At 36.5% G+C, this 6,677-nt stretch overlaps 1 long non-coding RNA gene across 1 annotated transcript; it reads left to right on the forward strand.

The window, feature by feature from the left end:
• The first annotated feature begins 505 nt into the window (after window positions 1-505).
• LOC120396455 lies at window positions 506-4,693 on the forward strand. The gene is made up of 3 exons (XR_005593155.1): window positions 506-680; window positions 3,538-3,603; window positions 4,399-4,693. It is a non-coding gene; the product is annotated as an uncharacterized LOC120396455 (long non-coding RNA).
• The last annotated feature ends 1,984 nt before the right edge of the window (window positions 4,694-6,677 follow it).

The raw sequence follows: 6,677 nt of genomic DNA on the forward strand, positions 1-6,677 counted from the left end.
GTTTTCCTATTTTGGTTCTTCATCCAAATATTTAGTGAAAGGTTCCTAGGTGGTTAAATAGTTGCAATGAAGCCATCCAGCCCAGGTAGGCTTCAAACAAACACCAGAAAACAGAACTGTCTGCATGAGCCCTGTGCTTCCACAGATTCTGTGGCCCTCTCAACCCCCTCCTACTCCCTGGCAGTGTGGAGCCATTGAAGTTGTACTGCCAGGGTGTCCTCTGCTTGCCACCATTCCTTGAATCCACCCGAAAGGATTTCATAACACAGAGGGGGTACCACAAAAAGTTCTTACACCTACATGTTTCCTTAGCTTTTTGCTGCAATAAACAAAGCTGGTTGCTGGAGTGGGAGAGTATGACTGCATGTACTCCGTCCTGGCACTTGGCATTGGCCACTGTCAGAAAACAGGATACTGGGTTAGATAGACCTTTGGTCTGACCCAGTCTGACTGTTCTTATGTTCTTATGTCCTGGCCTGCTTCCTTCCCATATACAGGTCCTGGATGATATGTAAAGTTCTACAAGAGGAACTTGATGGGTGTGATGAAGTTGTGGAGGCTGACATTTTCATAGGCTACCTGAAATAAGCCAGATCCATGCTCAAGAGAAGTAATTTTTGGGTACATGTCAGATGAATGATGAGTGGACATCAGGAAGATGAGGTTTAATGCTTATTTATGTGAGACAGATAAGTGTATTTTTACATTTCCTATGATGTGAGGTGTGGGTGGGGTAGTGCACTATTAAGGACTGGAGCATTCTGAGATAAAGAGCTAAGAATGACATCTCAGTTACAAGTAGTTGCAGGTGGAGTTGACTGGAAACTGACCAAAGAGGGGTTCTTTTGCTTATAGTTAAAGACACTGTCTGTCTGTGCCAAGCTGTTTATTTTGTTGTTCTGATGCACTTAAATCATTTGGCCATATTTATGCTCAGCACAGAAGAGAGTGTGGGCATCAGGGAGCAGCTGGCCGTAACTTCCTACCACTTAGAAATGTCTGAAAGCAGCTTTAAGTGTGTAACACAGGTGTAGGGTCTAGACCTGAGTGGAACATAAGAGCTCTAACTTAATTGAAAATCTGGCTCAGTGCAATTAAATGGAAAACCATGGTAGGCTGGTTAGATATGGAGAGATATAACAGGATCCTATTCTCCCACTGCAGGATAAAAATAAGTATTGTGGATGTAAAATATATTTTTTTGTTGGACGGTAGAGCCAAAGGACTGCCACACAAGACTCTAGGGGACATAGATACCTCCTGATAATTGTGTATAACTCCCGTTAGTGCCTTTGACCAGATACACACAACAAAAAAACAGATTCTCAGGTCTGGTATTTTTCCTTCTGTGCAGTTTAACATAACATAGATTAGATACATATTTTACTTTCACTGTAGATGTACTTTAATAGGGTTAAGACAGAGCTCTAAGGACAAGTACCAGAATTATCTCTCCAGTAACTTTAACTCTTCCTTGGTTTAGAAACTTAGAAAACTAAAGGGACAAAGGCCCTGATTCTGCAAACAACTCTCTATATAGGATTTGTGTTACCTTGCATTGTTGTGTCTAGAGAAAAAGCAGAGCAACTATTCCAAGCAAACGTCCACTTATATGTTTTTCATACCTTGCCTCATGATGATCTTTATTTCAAAAAGGTTGTTTGCATATAAAGTGTTTGGAAGTATATTACTGTATGAAGCCATGAAGACTATGGAGAAAAATTAGATACACAGCTCATAGTCTGTTTGTACCAGCAATTTTATTTCAGAGCATTTCCTCTATTAAAAATGTATTCTGGCAGCAGTGCATGATGTTGCAAATGTATAATACAGAGACGAAATGGAAAGAAATCAAATGCATCTTTAAACATTGTAAACTTTATTTAAAATTTCTCAAATCTGACTTTCACAAGCCCCATATAAACCTGATAGGATGAATTGATACACATTTTTCTCCCATGTTTTTGGTTTTAATACAGATAGTTAGTATGCATCTAGAAGAATTATTTTTTGGGGTAGATATATCCGTGTGATAAATTGCAAGACCATGTGACCATCACCTGGTCTCTGCTATTAATCTCTAATCTTAAGAGAATATTATAATTTTATGAGAAGCTTCAAACAGACAAACTGTTGTTTTTGGCATTTAAGTTAACATCCCCATAAATGTTTCCTTCTCCCCTCTTCAAATAATGGATATTTTCCCCAAACTGCACCTGTCTGGGGCCTAAAAGGAGGAAGATTCTGTAACAGTTTGTTTCCAAAAACAACTCATGACTGAAGTATATAAAAATAGAACTAACATATTTTTATATGCTGTTAATTGGTTGAATGGAAGAGCTGACTATATTGTATTGCCTTTTGTTTGTAATTTTGAATAAGTGGCAGGGTGCAAGCCTATGCAAGTGTGATTTTTATTTATTCTAAAAAAATAAAATAATAAAACATATTTAAAAGGTATCTAAAACATTCATTTAAAAAACCCCACAGAATGTAGGATTTACATTGTTGCACTGGCTTCGCTCCCAAACTGCCTGGCTTATTTTGGTAAAAAGGTTTGATTGTCAGTGGTGATGAATGCAAGAATACCAAACTCGTGACGGAATAAGAGAAATCAGATTTGGTCCCAAAGTCCAGACATATAGGTGTCTTCATGGACTCCACCATGTTTCTAACCATAGGGATTTAGACACTCTGGTCCTATTTACCTGTAATGGACACACACGATGTAGAACACTCTATTGCTATATATCTGATTCATGCTTTAGCCACACCTATTGTCAATTATGACAAAGCTCTTTCTTTGTGGACATGATAATGTGCTGCCTGTTTCAGGGGTCATACTTAAGATGTTTCTCCTGATTTGAAAGATTCCACTAGTTTGAAAAATTCCCTGTATGTAAAATGAGGAAAACCACTGGAACAGATACTATCTCTCAGATTTGAATGAGCTTTTGAAATGCACTGGTGGTATGTAGTTACGTTTATTTAACTGACTGGTTTTGTTTTATTTAAGTCATTAGCTAGACAATTGTATATAGTAATTTAAAAAAATTCCAGCTGCCCTGTCTGTGGTTCTATACAAATATTTAAGGGCGATTATTATCAGCACCTTAAAGTTTCTTCCACAGAAGGTGTCTTGGTTGCATGATATCAGTGAATTCCTAGGCATGCTACAACAATGGAAAGAAAGATTAAAATGATGTTTCTTCTTTCCTTCTTTTGGCTGTCTTTGGAAGGACTACAAAGAAAAGTTTAAAAAGATTCCATGAGAGGCAAAATGTCTTAAATAAGCTGAAAGTATGAAGAACATCTCTGCTGAATAGGGTTCTTATTTCTTCTCATGTAAACATGAGTCTTTAATACAAATCTAATATTACATAATCTATCAATGCATGAATAACAAAGGTTGCCAACATAAAACTTTAAAATATGTTTTTCCATTGTGGAAAAATTAATACATTATAAAAGCACTAAAAATGTTGTTCATATTAAAAATAATGGATATTACAATAATGTTATTTTTTCCTTCACTAGATCTATTTTGGTGGTGTATGTGAGATTTGTCATCTTAAATGTCACTATACTGTACAACAACTACTGGTGAGACTACTTTTATAATCTTGACTAAATACAAACTATGAGAAATCCAATTCATTTTCTCTAAGGTGTGCTGCTAGAGCATTATTCACCAGCAATTATTTTTTTCTTTTTTGTTAATACTTTTATTTTATTAGGCTTTTTAGCAATAATCAGTTCTGTTACATTAAAGAAAATATTTGATTCTTCTCATAATTATGCTTTGTCCACTTTGCTTCTAAAAGGTTTAAATTAAATGTAACATAAACGATGAAATGGTTGCAAAGATTTTCAAGGTTGCAAACTGGAAGTGTGCAGTAAAAACAATTTTGCTGAAAATGAGCCCATCCCATTTTAATATGATTTTTTTCACAAAATGAACTATTCTGAAATAATAATTTTCAGATTTTGAGCATTTCATATTTTGTGGCAAGTTTTTCATTCAGTTTTTTCAGTAACCTCTCACCAAAATATCTGTCAAATCTGTTGGCAAACCAAATTTGGCTCTCTTCAGTTTTGCAATTTAGGTTTGATTTATTTTTACACTTTTGGAGGCAGTATAATTGATGTAACCTCATAATTCCAGGATCACATGCACTAGTATAGTGACAACATGAAATGCTCATGCATAGGTGAAGAAGCCTGTGTGAATACTTCCTTCAGTTCCTTAAAGGAATAGCATATAGTATTGTAGTATTGAATATCTGTTCTGTGTCCAAAGATTCATGTTCCTTAGGTGTCCTTATATTGCTGAATATATTGTGTAGGTGTTAACAAATGTATCTGGAAAGCCTGTGTTGTTGTAATTTTGTATTATAGCAGTACCTAGAGGCCACAACCAAATTATGGCTCCATTGTGCTAGGCAGTCTTCATACACAAAGTAAAATACAGTCCCTGTCCTAAGGAGCTTCCAGTTGGAACATAGAAGACAAAGGAATGCACAGAAAGATGAAGTGACTTGCCTAATATCCACAAGAGAACAATGGCTGAACCCGGATCTCCTGATTCCCAAACTAGTGCCCTATCTACTAGACCACACTACCTCTTTGCATGTTCAATATGCTAAGTTTTTTTCTATACATATTATATTAAACATACCTGCCTCTACCCAACCGGTGTTTCCTTCTTGAACCACATGCAGTATGGCTTTCTTTCCCATCATTATTCATTTATGGCCAGATTCTCAAAATTTAAGGTCCATTATTTTTTCATATAAAGCAGTACAGTAAAATATACACTACAATAAACTGCATGCAAATCAGGTAACTGCATGTGCAGTTGGGTAGGGCAGTATGTCTTTAGCCTCTTGCACATACATTTACCTGATTTGTGCACACAAACCCAGGTATAGAAATCCCCAAGCAGCCCAAATAAATTCTCTAATGTTTCCTAGAGCAAGAACAAATCAGAGACACTCACTGTAAGCATTGTACCACATGAATAGACTCATACCCATGAATCTTTGAGGTACTGCTTTGTCTGCTGGTATCTCCATCAGATAAACAACTTGTATAATTTTTGAGGAAGGCATAAGGTAACTTACACTGGAGGATGAGCTTCACATAGGTGATTTTCTTTTTCATAATTTGGAACTTTGCTTTATTTAACTTGATTTTTTTTCCTCATATTTGTTGCAACACCTGATGTAGCCTTTCACTGTTCTAAAAATCCTGACTGACATCTAGAACTGATTTGTTTTTTGCCTTAGGTATTCTGGAAATAATATCATCTATAGCTCTGACTGGGCACAGCTTACATCAGATTGCTCTGGTTGTGTCTTCAGGATACATTCCTTAGCATATATACGCCATGGGAGGGTTGTTAGGTTCTATATAAATATGGTGAGATCCCTTAGGGCCACTTAGGGATCTGGGGCAAAAATCAGTACTTGGTCCTACTAGTGAAGGCAGGGGGCTGGACTCAATGACCTTTCAAGGTCTCTTCCAGTTCTAGGAGATAGGTATATCTCCAATTTTTTTTTTTATACAACCTGGTCTGTGAAAAAAAAACTCCATATTCACTGAGTATGTCAGATACATTACCTCACCCTCCCTGATGTCTTTTTTCTTTTTCTTTTTTTTTTGCATTCTTACATATGTGATGAGTCTTAGCACTTGAAGGAACATTCAGGCCCATGACTCAAACTCTACATACTTGTACTGTGCTTTATACTGACAAGCCAATGAATTTTCCTGTACTGATTCATTTTATAATCCTCAAAAGCACACTGTTTTCCATCTGAATAGGGAAACCAATCACAGTTTTTAATGCAGCTTTTGAAGTGATGCTAGACTCTGTTCCTGTCTATTTAAAAATGACACATGTGAGTTATTAATGATAAATAAGTCATGGTCCATGCTTTGATTGTCACCTTTTTATTTTGTCTGTCAGAGCACCAACAAAGAATTTTACATTGATCTGTGATCTACATCGTTGTCTTGTTCTAGTTTGTCCTTTTATGTACGCCAATATACTCTGCTGGCTGTAGTGCCCTGCACTTTTCACCCTTCGAATGACATAGTTTGCAAGATGATTAGGTTTTGCTTGTTCTATTTGTGCTGGACACTTGCTTTTTCTATGTCAGCTACCAAGCCTAGTACAGATTACTGCAATATATGCAGACTTTTGCGCTTTGTTTAACTTGTTTGTGTCTGCTGCTTTGCATTGGATTTCATTGCATATACTGTCAGCTCATTCCAAACCTTTGAGCTGTGCCATGCTTGCTGCTTTAGGTGTGCCAGTATCAGCTTCTTGGGGTAGCATGTTCTCCAAGTAGCTTTGCACTTACTTTTTCAAATTAATTTCCTCCAGTAATTCTGTCTCTAATTAAACTGTCTGTAAGCTGTTCACATTTAACTCCACTGCAGTTGATCACCCATTTCCTTTCCATTAAATTTTCCCTGTGTCAAAAAATGTTACTGCAGAATTGCTGATACTTGTCAGTGATATTTATCATATCAATTTTATCTTGTTATCTCCCTGATTTCACTGCAAGGAATTAGGAAATTGTAGCACTGCTGAGGTATCTGATTTTTGAATGAGTCTACTAGGATAGACAAATTTGTCAAATCTTTGCAGTCCATACTTTCAAGTTTTC

The sequence above is a fragment of the Mauremys reevesii genome, linkage group 1 (assembly GCF_016161935.1).
Source record: "Mauremys reevesii isolate NIE-2019 linkage group 1, ASM1616193v1, whole genome shotgun sequence".
Lineage (NCBI taxonomy): Eukaryota > Metazoa > Chordata > Testudines > Geoemydidae > Mauremys > Mauremys reevesii.